The sequence below is a fragment of the Hemitrygon akajei genome, chromosome 5 (genome assembly GCF_048418815.1).
Source record: "Hemitrygon akajei chromosome 5, sHemAka1.3, whole genome shotgun sequence".
Lineage (NCBI taxonomy): Eukaryota > Metazoa > Chordata > Chondrichthyes > Myliobatiformes > Dasyatidae > Hemitrygon > Hemitrygon akajei.
The window spans coordinates 158,073,131-158,088,875 of NC_133128.1; the positions used below are offsets into that span (position 1 = coordinate 158,073,131).

Below are 15,745 nucleotides of genomic sequence, written 5' to 3' on the forward strand. Positions count from 1 at the left end.
AAAAATCTGGAAATGAAGTCCGTAAGGCAGTCTTATACTGAGTTCAACGTTAAATGGCAGCTCCTGTGACACCACTAGTGCCGAATTGTATCAGTCTCTGCCGTTCCTTTGGATTTGTCAACTGCACGAAGAGGGAGCCTGCTACATGCTTGCTCTTCAAATTGCACCTCCCCAGCTTGCACATTACATAGGCAGCTGGGGTGCAACATCCGTGGTCAATCCCAATCATCTTTTTCTGCCAATTCCTCTGCAGGAGGGAGCTGGCAGAGGAAGGGATATGGTGAAAGACAGAGAGACTGACATACTGTGTAATGGGAGTTTCTGTGTCATGGTTTCTAAAATGGCCTAATTTGCCTTTCATTAGAAAGGACCAAAGTATTGTCCACATTACCTGATTTATGCAAGGACATGAAAGAAATGGACTTATTGCATGCTTGGCCATGCAAGAGGCCCAAACCTGTCTTCTGAAAACTGGCTTAACCCAGTTTCTGTTTGAGTGTTTTGCAGACTTGACTCGGCCTTTTCTCCTCAGAGCAACAGAGGATGAGAGGTGACTTGATAAAGAGGTGTATGATGCACCATCAATAACTCTCTCTCTGAGACGTGGAGGCGAGATATCGGCTTTTATTGACTGGAAGAAAGAACAAGCAGTAGTTGACCACCATACTACATCCTGGAGACTGAGGGCCGGGCTCAGGCCTCAATCGCCTTTATACCGTGGTCTGTGGGGGGAGCCACGGTCAGTGGGAGGGGCCACAGGAGCAGTCAGCAGGGGGCGTGTCCAGACAGGTATATGTAGTTCACCGCAGTGTACAAGATAATGAGAGCCATTGATCATGTGGATAGTCAGAGGCTTTTCCCCAGGGCTTAATTGGTTAGCACAAGAGGGCGTAGTTTTAAGGTGCTTGGAAGTAGCTACAGAGGAGATGGCAGGAGTAAGTTTTTTTTAAAACGCAGAGAGTGGTGAGTGCGTGGAATGGGCTGCTGGCGGTGGTGGAGGTGGAAACGATAGGATCTTTTAAGAGACTCCTGGATGGCTACATGGAGCTTAGAATGATAGAGGGCTATGGGTAAAGCCTAGGTAGTTCTAAGGTAGGGACATTTTCAGCACAGCTTTGTGGGCCGAAGGGCCTGTATTGTGCTGCATGTTTTCTATGTTTCTATGTTAACAGTAAAGGTATTGGTCACTAAAATTGGGATGTCCGTAGAACAAGTGCAATTTGGTTCAATTTCCGTGTACCTAGTTAGCTCTACTCCCTAGGTCGAACAGGAGGAACAGCCAATTAAATATCAAACTTGCAAACTGCCTGAGGCTGTGTATCTAATTTGTGAGCATCTTCCTGAGTAACAGGAAGCATAGAGGGAGGAGGGGTCAACTGGGACATAATCATTAGAATTTTTCAGTTACTCTGCATAGCAGTTCGGGATATTTTTTTGTATCTCAGAATCTGTATTTTGGCTCCTTCACAATACTACTTGACATTGTGCCTGCCAGGTGCACGTGAAGGACATTCACTGCCCAGGGTCTGTGATGAATATCCACTATCTACTCCAGGAGAACTGCAGGAGTTCTGACAACAGTTTTACAGCACAATCACCTTGCATGACAAGTATCAGTGCTGATGTGGGGAGATGTTGCCCTGAGCTTGTTTCAATTTATTTTGTTAACAACTGTATGTGAAAGAGAACAACTACCACTAACCACAAAACAGATCCAGTATTTCATTATTCAGGAAGAGGGAAGCTTAATAAAATGTTAATTTGGAAACCATAAAATTATTTGTTCTGAAATGTGTGGGGAAAAAAAAAACTTGAGCATCATTTAATGATGCAGCAAAAGGGAACAAATGCTAACAGTCTCTTCTTCAATGTTAGCCCAGTTTTAATATTCATTGTCATTTTAATGAATCACATACAGTTAGAATTTGGGCAACTGCCAACAACATGAAAAGTCTGATGGACAACAATTGAAGAAGCATTTCAGGATTTATTTCAACAAGAATTTATTATTTTTTTATTTACTTACTTAGAGATAGAGAACGGAACACTCCCTTCCGGGCCAATGAGCTGCACCACCAAGCAACCCTCCTATCAACCACTAGCCTAATCAAAAGACAACTTACAATGACCAACTAACCTCCTAACCAGAACATCATTGGACTGCGGGGGGGCAAAACCAGAGCACCTGCAGAAACCCATGTGGTTCACACTGCTTACAGACAGTGCAGGAATTAAACTCTGAAGTCCGGAAGCCCCTGAGCTGTAACCACATTGTCTAATCCCTATGCTACCATGGCACCACTTTTTTTTAAGGAAGTGGTGATGAGGTCAATTATTTGAGCTCTACCATATCTCCTTACTTTCAGAAATAACCAAAAAAAATGAGTGCTGAAAAACTAAAGTAGACACAATGTGCTTCAAAGATTTACAGCCACATTTGAGAAGTTAAGAATAGGGCATTTTTGGGTTTGATACCGTGGACCTGGACAATACTTATTCGTCCATCAACATCATAATACAGATTATGTGGTTATTATCCCAGTACTTTCAATGAGAAATTATAGTATGCTACTTCTCTGCCATGTTTCCTACAATACATTGACAATGTTTCAAAGTGTACCACAGTTGCTTCACAGCCCTTTGGGACTCTGATGAAGCTCACATTTTTCTTCCAAATGATTTTACGTATGCTGATTTTTCTTTCCCTTCGTTCCAAGCCAAGCAAATTAGTCAATTAACTTTTATGTTCAAGTAAAAAAAAACAAGAAATTCAATACAGACTACTTTGTAACAGTAACAGAATTCAGAACAGTAAACTTTAAACTGGTTAGTTCATATATTACATGTTACTCAACTTTAATTTGACTTTAGTTAATCAAAAATAAATGTATTTGAAAGCTGATTCATTTGGTTGTAGCCAAGGAAAAGATCCTGTAGAAGCAGATAGGTGATTTCAAACAAGAGCTTGCGGGTATGCTAGCAGTTTGTGTCAGAGAGAGGTTGCAACTGGCATTAACTACATGTTGCCTGCGATTTCACCACTGAACTCCAACAGTGGACACATGTTGAAGTGCGGTTCTAGCACAGGAACTTGAAGCAGCTCCCTAGTAGATACAAAGCCTCAGAGCTTACACCAGATCGAACCAAGGCAAGTGCTTCAGGTCCACTCTATTCTATGCAGGGGAATAGCTGTAAGTCATTTCAGTGAGGCATCATCACTCGCTGCCATCCGTCATCACACCATTACATCTGGTCTAAGCTGTGCGGTGTTTGTCTGAGATATCTAATTATTCCAATCTGGGCTGGGAAGTTCCTTTCACTCAGGTGACAGAGGTGTAGGAATGCTGCAGTATCAAGGTTAGAGATCTGAACTATAAATATTTTTGGATTAATTGAGCTTGCTAAACTCTTTGCAGAGATACTTAGAAGTATTCTAAACCATGACAGGTTTAAGATGCAGGCTCAAAGTGTTTTACATAGATTGTAAAGACAAATCAATATTGTCATAAAAATACGAGACAAAATTTAAAATCTTAAGTAAAGACAAGCATTATATAGAATAAATGCAATTGAAGATACCAAATTATATAAATGTAATCAACATCAACAGGCATTAAGTAATCCTATACATAAGCCAAATTAAAAAAGATGATTTTTAGATGTGTTTATCATAAGACCATAAAAGAGAGATAGGAGCAGAATTAGGCCATTTGGCCTTCTGAATTTGCTCCACAATTTCATCACGGCTGATTTATTATCTCTGTCAACTCCATTCTCCACCTTCTCCCAAGTTATAAAGCTATACAGTACACTGAATAAAGACATTGGTCACTTCACAGAACAACTGCCAGCTCCATCAATTGAGAATATTGATGTAGGAGATTACCACTGGAAAATGTTTTGTAAAGGGAAAACATCGATATAGCACCTTTCACAATCACAAGTCATTCCAAAGGTCAGACAATGAAATTTTTTTTTGTTGTGAAGTCTCGATATATATTGCTTATTTATTTGTTATTATTATTTGTGTGTATTAGCACACTTATTTTTACACACTGATTGAACATCTCAGTTTCACTGAGTCTATTATGGTTATTATTCTATAATACAGGCGTCCCCCGCTTTACAAATGTTCGCTTTACGACACTTCGCTTTTACGAAAGACCTACATTAGTAACCTGTTTTTGCATTACAAAGAGGATTTTTGCTTTTACGAAAATTTTTCCCATATAAATGAATGGTTCTTCGCTTTACACCATTTGGGCTTAAGTAAGGCTTCCTAGGAACGTTCTACCTTTTGTAAAGGGGGGGGGGACACACCTGTAACACAAACAAAATGCTAGAGGAACTCAGAAGGTGAGGCATCCATGAAAAAGAGTATTGTTGATGTTTCAGGTCGAAACCCTTCAGCAGGACCAGAGAAAGAAATGCTGAGGAGTAGATTTGAAAGGTGGGGGAGGGGAGAGAAACACCAGATGATAGGTGAAATCTGAAGGGGGAGAGATGAAGTAAAGAGCTGGGAAGTTGATTGGTGAAAGAGACAAAAGGCCTTGGAAGAAAGAAAAAGGGGGAATCAGCACCAGGGGGACGCGATGGGTGGGCAAGGAGATAAGGTGAGAGAGGGAAAGGAGATGGGGAATAGTGAAGGAAAGGGGGGGTGTGGGGCATTACCAGAAGTTTGAGAAATCGATGTTCATGCCGTCAGGTTGGAGGCCACTCAGACGGAATATAAGGTGTTATTCCTCCAACCTATGTGTGGTCTCATCATGACAGTAGAGGAGGCCATGGATAGACATATCAAAATGGGAATGGGAAGTGGAATTAAAATGGGTGGCCACTGGGAGATCCCACTTTTTTTTGGCAGACAGACCGTGGCTGCTTGGTGAATTGGTCTCCCAATTTACGTTGGGTCTCAGCAATAAATAGGAGGCCACACAGAGCACCGGATGCAGTATATGACCCCAAAAGACTCACAAGTGTCGCCTCACCTGGAAGGACAATTTGGGGCCCTGAATGGTAACATTTGTTCCACTTGCAAGAGTAAATGCCAGGAGGGAGATCAGTGGGGAAGGTTGAATGGACAAGGGAGTCGTATGGGGAGCGATCCCTGCAGAAAGCAGAGAGTGGGAGGGAAAGATATGCTTGGTGGTGGGATCTCTTTGGAGTTGCAAAGAATTATATGCTGAATGTAGAAGCTGGTGGGGTGGTTGGTGAGGACAAGAGGAACCCTATCCCTGGTAGGGTGGCCAGAGGATGGGGCAAGAGCAGATGTGCGTGAAATGGAAGAGATATAGTTGAGGGCAGCGTTGATAGTGGAGGAAGGGAAGCCCATTTCTTTGAAAAAGAAGAACATTTCCTTCATTCCAGAATGAAAAGCCTTATCTTGAGAGCAGATGCAGCAGAGAGAGAGGAATTGAGAAAAGGGAATGACAATTTTACAAGTAACAGGGTGGGAAGAGGTATGATCCAGGTAGCTGTTAGAGTCTGTGGACATAATAGACATCAGTAGATTAGCTGCCTCCAGAGATAGAGAGATCGAGAAAGGGGAGGAAGGCATCATAAAGGGACCAGGTAAATTTGAGGGCAGGGTGGAAGTTGGAGGCAAAGTGGATGAAGTCAACAAGTTCAGCATGGATGCAGGAAGCCGTACCAATGCAGTCGTCAGTGTAGCATAAGAAAAGTGCAGGATAGTCACCAATGTAAGCTTGGAACACAGATTGTTCAACGTAGCTGAAAAACAGACAGGCACAGCTGGGACCCATGCGTGTGCCCATGGCTACCCCTTTTGCTTGAAGGAAGTGGAAGGAGCCAAAGGAGAAATTATTTAGAGTGAGGGCAAGTTTTGCTAGGCAGAGGAGAGTGGTGATGGAGGGAAATGGTTGGGTCTGGTGACCAGAAAGAAACAGAGAGCTTTGAGGCCTTCCTGGTGGGGGTGGAGGGTATAGGGACTGGACATAAATAGTAAAAATATGATAGGGGCCAGGGAACCTGAAATCATTGAAAAGATCCAGAGTGTATGAAATGTCATGAACATAGGTAGGAAGGGACTAAATTAGGGGGAGTAAAACAGAGTCGACTTATTCTATAGTAGATTTATTATGTCCATAAGAAAATGAATCTCAGGGTTGCATATGGTGACATATATGTACTTTGATAATAAATTTACTTTGAACTTTGTATAGTAAGAATCATTGCAGGCAAATTGTGGGAAAATGGAATAAGCATGGATAGGTATCTCAATGGCATGAGCAAGGCAGGGCCTAAGGACCTGTTCCTTGGCTGTACATTTCTATGATTCTATTTGGCAACATGCTCTCAAAAACAGCAGAGTATCATAAAAGATACACTGATTCCATCTGTTAGTTAAGAGATAATTATCAGCTAGAATGGCAGGACGAGATACCCAGCTCCTTTAAATTATGCCAAAGTATTAATATGCACCTGAGAAAGCGCACTTCAGCATTTTACAGCCAAACTAAATTTCAGTCAAAGTCTCTGGAGTGGGATCTGAGCCCACAACCTTCTCAGCATCACCATCATTGGATCTCTGGCTATCACAACCAGGAACTGGTTCTCTTGCCTAATTGTTCAGAAGGCATCCGTGCTTCAAAGAATTTAATACCAAATCAAACAAAAGAAGAAAAGAATGACAGCATTTCTAAGATTTACATTCATTCATTTTGACTGAATATTTTTGCATGAGATAAAACAAAAAGGCAGAACGTTTGCAGTGGTGAGATTCATTAGAGACTCTGTTGAAAGACTAACAGAAAATTCTTGTTCATATGTAGTTGATATATCAAATTCAAAATCTTACTATTTCTATCTGTCTGCTTCCCTGTCTAAAAGTCTTGCTTTCCTTCTTCCTTTCTTTTTAAAGAAATATTTAAATTAAATTGATCAACAATAATACTATAGCGAAGAAGTTGAGAGTGATATCATGCCCTTGCCATCCATGGGCAAAATAGTCCAAGCACATGCTGCTTGGCCAGCATGTGAGATGCCAGTGAAGACAAAATTGCATTTTGATGAAGGGTCTCGGCCAGAAACATTGACTGTACTCTTTTCCATAGATGCTGCCTGGCCTGCTGAGTTCCTCCAGCATTTTGTGTGTGTTGACTGCAGTTTGTCTGCTGGCTTTTTCAAACAGCATAGATTCAAGGGAAATTTGGTTAATAAATGTATTCTCTAAGCAAATAAGACATCTCATTTTCAAATCAGTGATGTTGCAAATCATAATGGAAATAAATTCTGGATGCTGGGCTATTGCTAAAGTTACACAAAACCAAATGCAGGAGAAACACAACAGGTCAGGCAGCATCTATGGTGAAGAATAAACTGATGGCATTTCAGGTGATGATGAAGGATCTCATCCTGAAACATCAATTGTTTATCCCACCCCACAAATGTTGCCCGACATGCAGAGTCCCTCCAGCATTTTGTGTGTGTTGTTCTGGATTCCGGCAACTGCAGAATCTCTTATGTTTATAGTACTGCTGAAGACTTAGGGAGGATTTCACACAGAAAAAAAATTATGGTAAACCACAAATTAAAAAAAACCTTCAGAAAGTCCAGGCTGGTTAAAACACAGGATTATCAGTATGCACTGGATTATGCTAATTTTTAATAGCACAAGAGCATGTCTATGGAGTTGTAGAAATTAATTTCTAAGTCTATTTGTTTTCAGTTTGACACCCAAATGACAATGTTGTTTGCAGAGAACTCCACCTGTCAATAATTTTATCATAAAGGGTAGCAAATACTCAGGAGTTTGTATATTCTCCCTGTGACCACGTGGGTTTCTGCCCACATTGTAAAGACATACAGGTTAGTAGGTTAATTGGTCACATGAGTGTAATTGGACAGCACGAGCTCATTGGACCAGAAGGGCCTGTTACCGTGCTGTATCTCTAAATGTTTCAACATCTAGATGTGCTACTGAATAAATTTTCTTGAACTTTCTGACCATTGCAAAACAAACAGTATCAAAGCAAACTAAAAATATTTATTTTTTTGAAGACTATAAACACTAAAGGTAAAATGATTTATTACAAGTTTATAGTTTGTGGGTCTAAGTTTAAATGCTGTCTATGACCAATTGATGGGAAAGTATTTCTGAGAAAACTTCAGAAAGGCCAGCTGTTCTCAAAAGGAAATGACTCATTGCTGTTGACGATGAGTCTTTGTAGGCAGTCCTTCATGAAGTGAACAAAATTAATTTGATTACTTAAACAGGCTTGTTTGTCATTATAATCAAGCTGGTCTTACTGCTGAGAAATGGCAGTGGACGCCAAGTTCCCTATGCTGACAGTAATTTCCAAAATTGTTAGCCTGTCTAGAAAGTGCTGGAAAGGTCATGGTATTTGGAATACCTCAAGTTCGTATTGATAGATCAGTTTTGTACTGGAAATGGATAACTCATCCCAGTCAGGAATCAGAACAACTACCTTGTAATTAATGAGGGATTTTTCTCTGCAAAAAGTGTTCTGTAACTTTAATGAACTGCGTGATCTCTGATTTACACATTTCACGACAGGGAAAATTAGTTTCACCTAGATCTGTAGACATGGTCTCAAAAACCTCATGACTGTTTGTCTGCACTGATGCTGACTACCTTGGTGATAGCTACCAGATTTTCAGAGAGCAGCATATACATACTGCAATTTATTTTGCTTTGGTGTTCCCTATTTTCCATGTTGCCATAAATGTTAGAGGCAAAACATGCCTGAGAAAACAAGTCAGCTTTTTCGTGCAAGTTTTTCTACAGTAAATCTCAATTTCTTCATAGAGTTGTCCTTACAGAAAATGAGAATTGCACTGGAAACAGGACATCTAAACATTTAAAGCATTGTTCTCATTCTGAAAAGGAAATCATTTTCAGAGTCAGAATCAGGTGTAATTATCACTGGCATACGTTGTGAAATTTGTTGTTTTGTGCCAGCAGTACATTCCAATACATAATATTTTAACTATAAATTATAAGTGCTTTGCACTACTTATTTAGTTTAATTATATATACAAACATTTTAAATGAAGTAGTACAAAAAGAAAGGAGAAAATGTGAGTTAGTGTTCATGAGTTTACTGTCCATTCAGAAATCTGAAGGCGGTGCAGAAGAAACTTTGACTGTGTGTCATCAGGCTCTTGTTCCTCCTCCTTGATGGTAGCAATCAGAAGACCGTCTCACATCTGTCTCTTACGAGAACAAGTTTGCAAATTTAAGACCAAATTCCATGGTCGATTCAGAAAATTTTAGATGAGAGGTGAGAGGTTACTCAGCTAATCCACACTGTTTGTAGTAGGAATACCAATGGAAATAAAAGATTCTCTGTTTGGCGAGCAATGCAGAATCCCATTACATTGTATGCAACAGTAGATTTTGGCTCATGAGGAAAAAGAGTTCAGAAGCAATTTTGACATGGGGGTCAGCAAAAAAAATGTACTTGCTAAGAGTTCAAATCATAACAACTTGTAGTTTTCTTATTATAAATATACAATATATTTCTGTGCATATATTTGAATGAAATTATAAATAGTGAATCAGACCCAGGAAATGTTCCACTAACAAATAAACCACAAACTTTCCAGCACTTCCTTTTAGTTCGTCCTTAAAAAGTAAAGTAAATCTTCACTTCTGCTCAAAATATTCTTTATTATCTGTCACAATGAATAGCAGTGCAACATCCTCTTCCTTCTAAATAAAAGAAATAGTAAAGTCCTGAAAAACAAGGCGATGATTAAATGCTTCCATTGAGAAATGGGCAATAGAATGTGAGCCATTCAGCTCATCATGAGCATACCACATCAAAGAGGTATTCACACGAACCCACTTCACAATTCCTGGACTGTAACCTTAAAGGTACATCACATGATCATCATGTGATCTTAAAGGTACATCACATGATCTTTTCTCTAAGTGAACTGAGTTGTTTTTCTTCCATTGGCCTTCAGGCAGTGAGATTCAGATCGTTACCCCTATATTAGTGAAAAAGTTTTCCTCAATTTTCTTCTAATGCCTCATGCTTTACATCTATGATCTATAGTTATTATTTCACTGCTGAGGGGATCAGCTCCTTCCTATCTGCCCTAATTTGGCCCCTCTCATTTTTAGATAACTTGTTCAAATTTCTCCTGGGCCTCCTCAGTTCTAAACGCACAGCAATCTCTCCTGACTAAGAAGCTAAGGTTTGCTGAACACCAGACTTGTAAATCTCCTACTCTAGTCCAGTTATCAAGCTCTTTCTGTGATGCAGTACTTTAGCTGATGGCTCCTTCCTGTTACATACTCAGTTGTTCCACCATGAACTTCGGACTCTTTTGTCCTCTGCCTTGGACAATGAAGTATCATATATGCCTTTCCAATCACTGTATCTGCATGGCTTGCTACCTTAATGTTCTGTAGATGTGTGCTCTAAAATGTGATTTCACATCTGTTGGAATAGAGTGTAAAATTGTTATTTTCTTGCATTTTTCTCATAAATTACTTTTTCTAATGCTTTCATTTATTTTCATATAATCAACCTAAATATATGTAATTGTTCAGTGAATTTGCAGTAATGATAGTATAGTTGATTCTGTATTTTTCTAAACATTTCTCTGCAGCCTGTCTCATGCCACTGAACCTGATTATTTCATAGGTTATTCCTTATCACTGGAATGTTTTATTTTCTCTCTAGTCTAAGTTAGTTTTTAGTAGATAACCACAACTCCTTGGTTCTTTTGTTTTTTTCTTTGTCATCTTCTTTCACTTCCTCTCTCCCTTAGAGCAGTGCGAGTTGATTACAGTACTATTATTTTTTATTGTTATGAACACCTAATAGAATAATCAGAAAATTTACACCTCAGTCTTGACCTGAAGCACTTTCTAGATCAAAACATCATCAAATCCACACATCTAAAGAGCCTAACAGTGATTCCTGGAAGCCGTTAATTTAAGATGGCAAAATAATTTCAAAGTCTTGTACAGTTGACCATTTAGGATACAGTTACATTTGTAAATACTCTACAGATTGAAATGTAACTTGAGCTTCAAAAAAGTTGAATGACTATATGCAAGATATGAAACAAGCCAAAATTTAAATATTTACTTCAAACCACCTTTTGTGGACTTAGAAGAGACTACTGTATAAATCAAAGGGGAATGCTTTTAAATTAAGAGAGATTTCAGGAAACAGAACTACATTGACAAAAAGATATTACTCCCTGACATGCAGACAGGTCACACCATAATCAGCAGATCACTTTAACAAAGTTGACGCTATTCTGAATATTCGGCCTGGAGGTGTAATTGAAAAAAGGCTCTTGTAAAAGTCCCTTTGTGCCAATGAAAAGTACCACTGTCTATTTGCATTTTGTACATTTTTGGGTCAAACTATAAATAATGGAACAGTATCAAAATCCATTGAAAGTGCAGATACTCCCATACTTCAGTCTTGTGACAACTGAAATAAATCATATGGATTTTTAGTTTAAACCTGCAAAAAAATATTTTCTGGCAAAGTCTAATACAAACATAAGTAAGCAGTGATGACTTCATTTTCAGAGGGGCCAAATTTAGGTATGGGCAGATTAGGAATTGAAAGCAACAGGAAATATCAGTTACTTTATGTTGAGGAGCGATTGGATTAATATTTCTGGCTGGCACTGGAAGTCATTATAGATTTCCAAATGCACCTGTCAGACAATACTCATCCTCCCACTGACATATTAACCTCCAAAGATTGAACTGGATACAGCATAAAATGTTGGAGCCACCTTCTATACTCCTCCTGCTCTTACTTCAAACTCAAAAGCCCTGGAAGATTCTGCAGTAATGAATTTGTATACCAGTGCTTCCTAATTCTACTTTTTTTACCCCTGCATGAAAGCACCTTTGCATGAAGCACCAAAGAAGAACATTAGTTCACTTAGAACAGTCTTCTCTTTCTACACCAACAGTACTGATCAAATGTACAATGGAATATGCCTGATTTTCAATTGCTGGTACTTCATTAACTCATATAATTAACTTCAGCTCATAAATACAAACCTCAATAGGAATGCTTCCCACTTACATAAACTTTTGACAGTGTGAAGACATCAACACAGCCTACGGTTGTGTGATTGATTTTTCTGTGATTTTAATCTCACCATCACACCCACCCACCTGCTCACCCCTCTTACACTTAATATTAACTGGTCCATTTGATGGTTCATAAACCGCTGTTCATTTGGGTTATATTTTAATTGTTGTCTATGATAAAATGCATCACTCTTCAGTTTCAATGGCTTTTAGTGCCAATTTACCTCCCAGAATAGGTTGCTCATTAACACAATACCTCCTCTTTACACCACTGACCATTCTACTTTCCCCTAGTGTCTCAGGCAGTAAGTAAGAAGATGACTCAATGATATGTGGTTGGTAATGGGAGTTCCAAGAGTAGTTAAAGACTGACTCCAGTAACTACATACAATACTATGAAGCTAAAATGATTGAAGCAAACTGAATTTGTGCTAGGAATGTGTTGACTTTATAAGTACTTCATGTAAATTATTAAAATTTTTGCATGTAAATTGAAAGTTATCTTTGCATGAAGCAACAACATCAAAATTAGGTCTCCCTAAAAAATACAAAAATGTGTCATCTGTAACAGTGTTAGACCTGATTATACCATGAAAGAAGGGCTAAAATGTGACTTGGGCAGTTCCTGGCCGGATGAGGTTAAATTCAGATTAGCCTAGATGAAGGGCCATGACCAGGGATGTCAACCATCCAGTCCCCTCCACAGATGTTGCCTGACCCACTGAATTCCTCCAGCATTTTGTTTGTTGTTCTAAATTCAGAGCAGCTGCCGATATGTTGTTGTGCGGCTGTAAGAACAGGGTACCAGCATTTAAAGACACAATCCCCGTGGTAGCTAAATATGGTGGCACAATCACATAGAGGTTAGCACAATGCTTTACAGCACAAGCTGTATGATCAGGGGTCAATTCTCACTGCTGTCCTGTAAGTAGACTGCACTTTCACCCCGTGACCATGTGGGTTTCTTTCAGGTGCTGCAGTTTTCTCACACGTTCCAAAGATGCAAAATTAGACTTAGTGAGTTGTGGGCATGCTGTGCTGGTACAGGAGGCTCAGCACAATCTTCACTGGTTTGATTTGATGCAAACAGTTGCATTTTACTACGGTATACTTTCTGATGTACCGGTGACAAATAAAGGTAATCTAATCTAATCTACACTCTATGGCTCTCTTGGAAGAGAGGAGTAAGAGAGATCCATGGTATGGAGGGCAGCAAAGGAGAGTTCATCAATGAGACAGATGCCCGAGGTCTAAAGGGGCTAAGAGACATGCCAGGGCTACTGGAAGAACAGCCTGCAGGAAGTGGTATGAGTAGTTTTGTTCAGGAGAGAGAATCCCTGCTCAGTCAAGTAGTGTCTCAAAGAGAGTTCATGATCTTACAAGATATGACGTGAGCTGGATGCCAGTAATAACAACCTTCACATATAAACACACTTATTCGAACACATTTTAATATTCACATGAACTGTTAACAAGTCCACACCCCACCACACACCCATTCCACCAGTGATATTATTGTTCTATTCACCACCAAACATCCGCACAGACATCAAGACACAAACACTGAAAAAGGAAAGGTTACTCAATGTCCTTGAACTCCCCCATTTAGAATAAACCAGCAAGGAATAGAAACAAGACCACTTTAAAGGCAGGGATCTGTTTGTGTGCAGTTCCTCACCATGTTGGAGAAGACCTTTCAACCAAGCATGTTCACTAATAACGTTTTAAGGTGATAAGTAGATTCTCAAGTATCAAGGGTAATGGATGGTGTGCCTCTAAGGATAATGCAACATACAATGGATGATATCAAATTTGTTGCACTGTATACACTTTGATGAATATTACAGTCATGATTGTTCCTTTGTGAATTGTTTTACAATGGTGTCTTTCTCAGATACGCTAGCTTCAGTGATCAATCGCAAATGATACTATTTACGGAAATGTGCTTGGTTCTTATAATGTTGCATTGAAGTATGAGAATGCCACAATAGCAAGAAGTATTTCATCTATTTTATTGCATATATTACTGAGCTGTATCGGTGATAATATAACTGTACTCTTCCTATAGTTAATACACACCTATTGTGCACTTGCTATTAATTGCAAGTCCTCCAGAATGAACATTTTATAAACCTGAAGGTGGGGCTTATAAACCATGCATGAGTAACTTACAAACTGTTAAATTAACCACTGTTTAATTAACTGTCCAGTGTACACCCCTTTCAACTTGTTAACAATATGCTGTGTTGCCCAGTATCAGAATGATGCTGGCAGGATGGGGCAGAAGGACATGGCATACAGGGAAATATACTGGGCAAGCATTCAGGGTGCTTTCAGTGACTCCTCTTGGAGGTGGTGCACAGTTCCCTACAAGGGCTTAGTGACAACCTAAAGCACTATGCCTACTGGTTCAGGTGACAGCTGTGCAGAGATACTGTACAGATACAGATTTGATGCTTTCCTCCAACTCCCTCCAGGGACAACAGCTTCTCTTGGATTATCAAGGACAGACTCAAAACGAAAGGGAGGAGCCTTCTAGCAGCTGCAAGCACAGAGAAATATCACAACATAGTACTGGAATACCAAAACCTGGTACATGGCAGTCAAACGATAATGTGCTTGTATGTTTAACTCAAAAGATAATTGGTGTGATGTTCCACTTGTGTATTGCTCAATTTTGCTTTATTACAAATTGTGATGTGCATTACTCACAGCTACACAAATTTCAACAGCAAATATACAGTCAGAGGCCTTCAGCGGCTGTAGCCCATCCACTTCAAGGTTCTACATGTTCCACTGTTCCACCACTGTTGTAACTTTTGGTTATTTGAGATATTGTCATCATCCTTATCAGCTTGAACCAGAATGGCTAATCTCCTCTGACCTCTCTCACTAACAAGGCATTTTCTCACACAGAACTGCTGCTCACTGAGTTTTTTGTTCTTCGCATCTTTCTCTCTAAACTCTAGAGACTGTTGCGCGTGAAAATCCCAGCAGATCAGCAGTATCTGAGATACTCAAACCACCCCGTCTGGTGCAAAAAATCATTCCACAGTCAAAGTCACTTATATCACATTTCTTCCCCATTCTGATGTTTAGTCTGAACAACACATGAACCTTTTTACCATGCCCGCACACTTTTATGCATTGATTTGCTGCCACACGATTGGCTTATTAGACATCTGAATTAATGAGCAGGTGTACAGGTTTGCCTAATAAAGTAGTCACAGACTTTACGCCATCTATGTTAAAAGTGAGTTAAAGCATCCAAGCTCTTGGCCAGTATTTACAACTAGAGAGTAAACATTTCTGAGAAAAGAGTATTTTGCAAGGAATTCAAAGTATTTTAAGTTTAGAACCATTCATCAAAAAAGAAAAATGTTACAGTAAGCTACTTAAATAATGACATCAGGGACGTATTCATTGATATATATATTGTAAGCAATGCAGGCAGGTATGAATAAGCGTGAACAATATTATGCATCATCTTGAATCTCTCAGCTGCCATGTTAGAGGTAATGAATAAAGTGGGAAGATGGTCCCTTGATTAAATCATTTAATGCTTCTCTTATTGGGGAATGGCCTCTGTTTTCTGCTTAGCTTGACATTAAAGCTAAGAAAGTTGGAAAGAGACAACCACCTGTGGTCATTCACCAATAAGGCAAGAGTAGAGGGTGTAATGCT

At 39.4% G+C, this 15,745-nt stretch overlaps 1 protein-coding gene across 3 annotated transcripts in view; it reads right to left on the bottom strand.

Annotated features, from left to right (window-relative positions):
• myo1b (myosin IB) overlaps positions 1–15,745 on the bottom strand; it is a 271,540-nt gene that overhangs the window by 131,222 nt on the left and 124,573 nt on the right. The gene's annotated exons all lie outside the window — the stretch shown is intronic.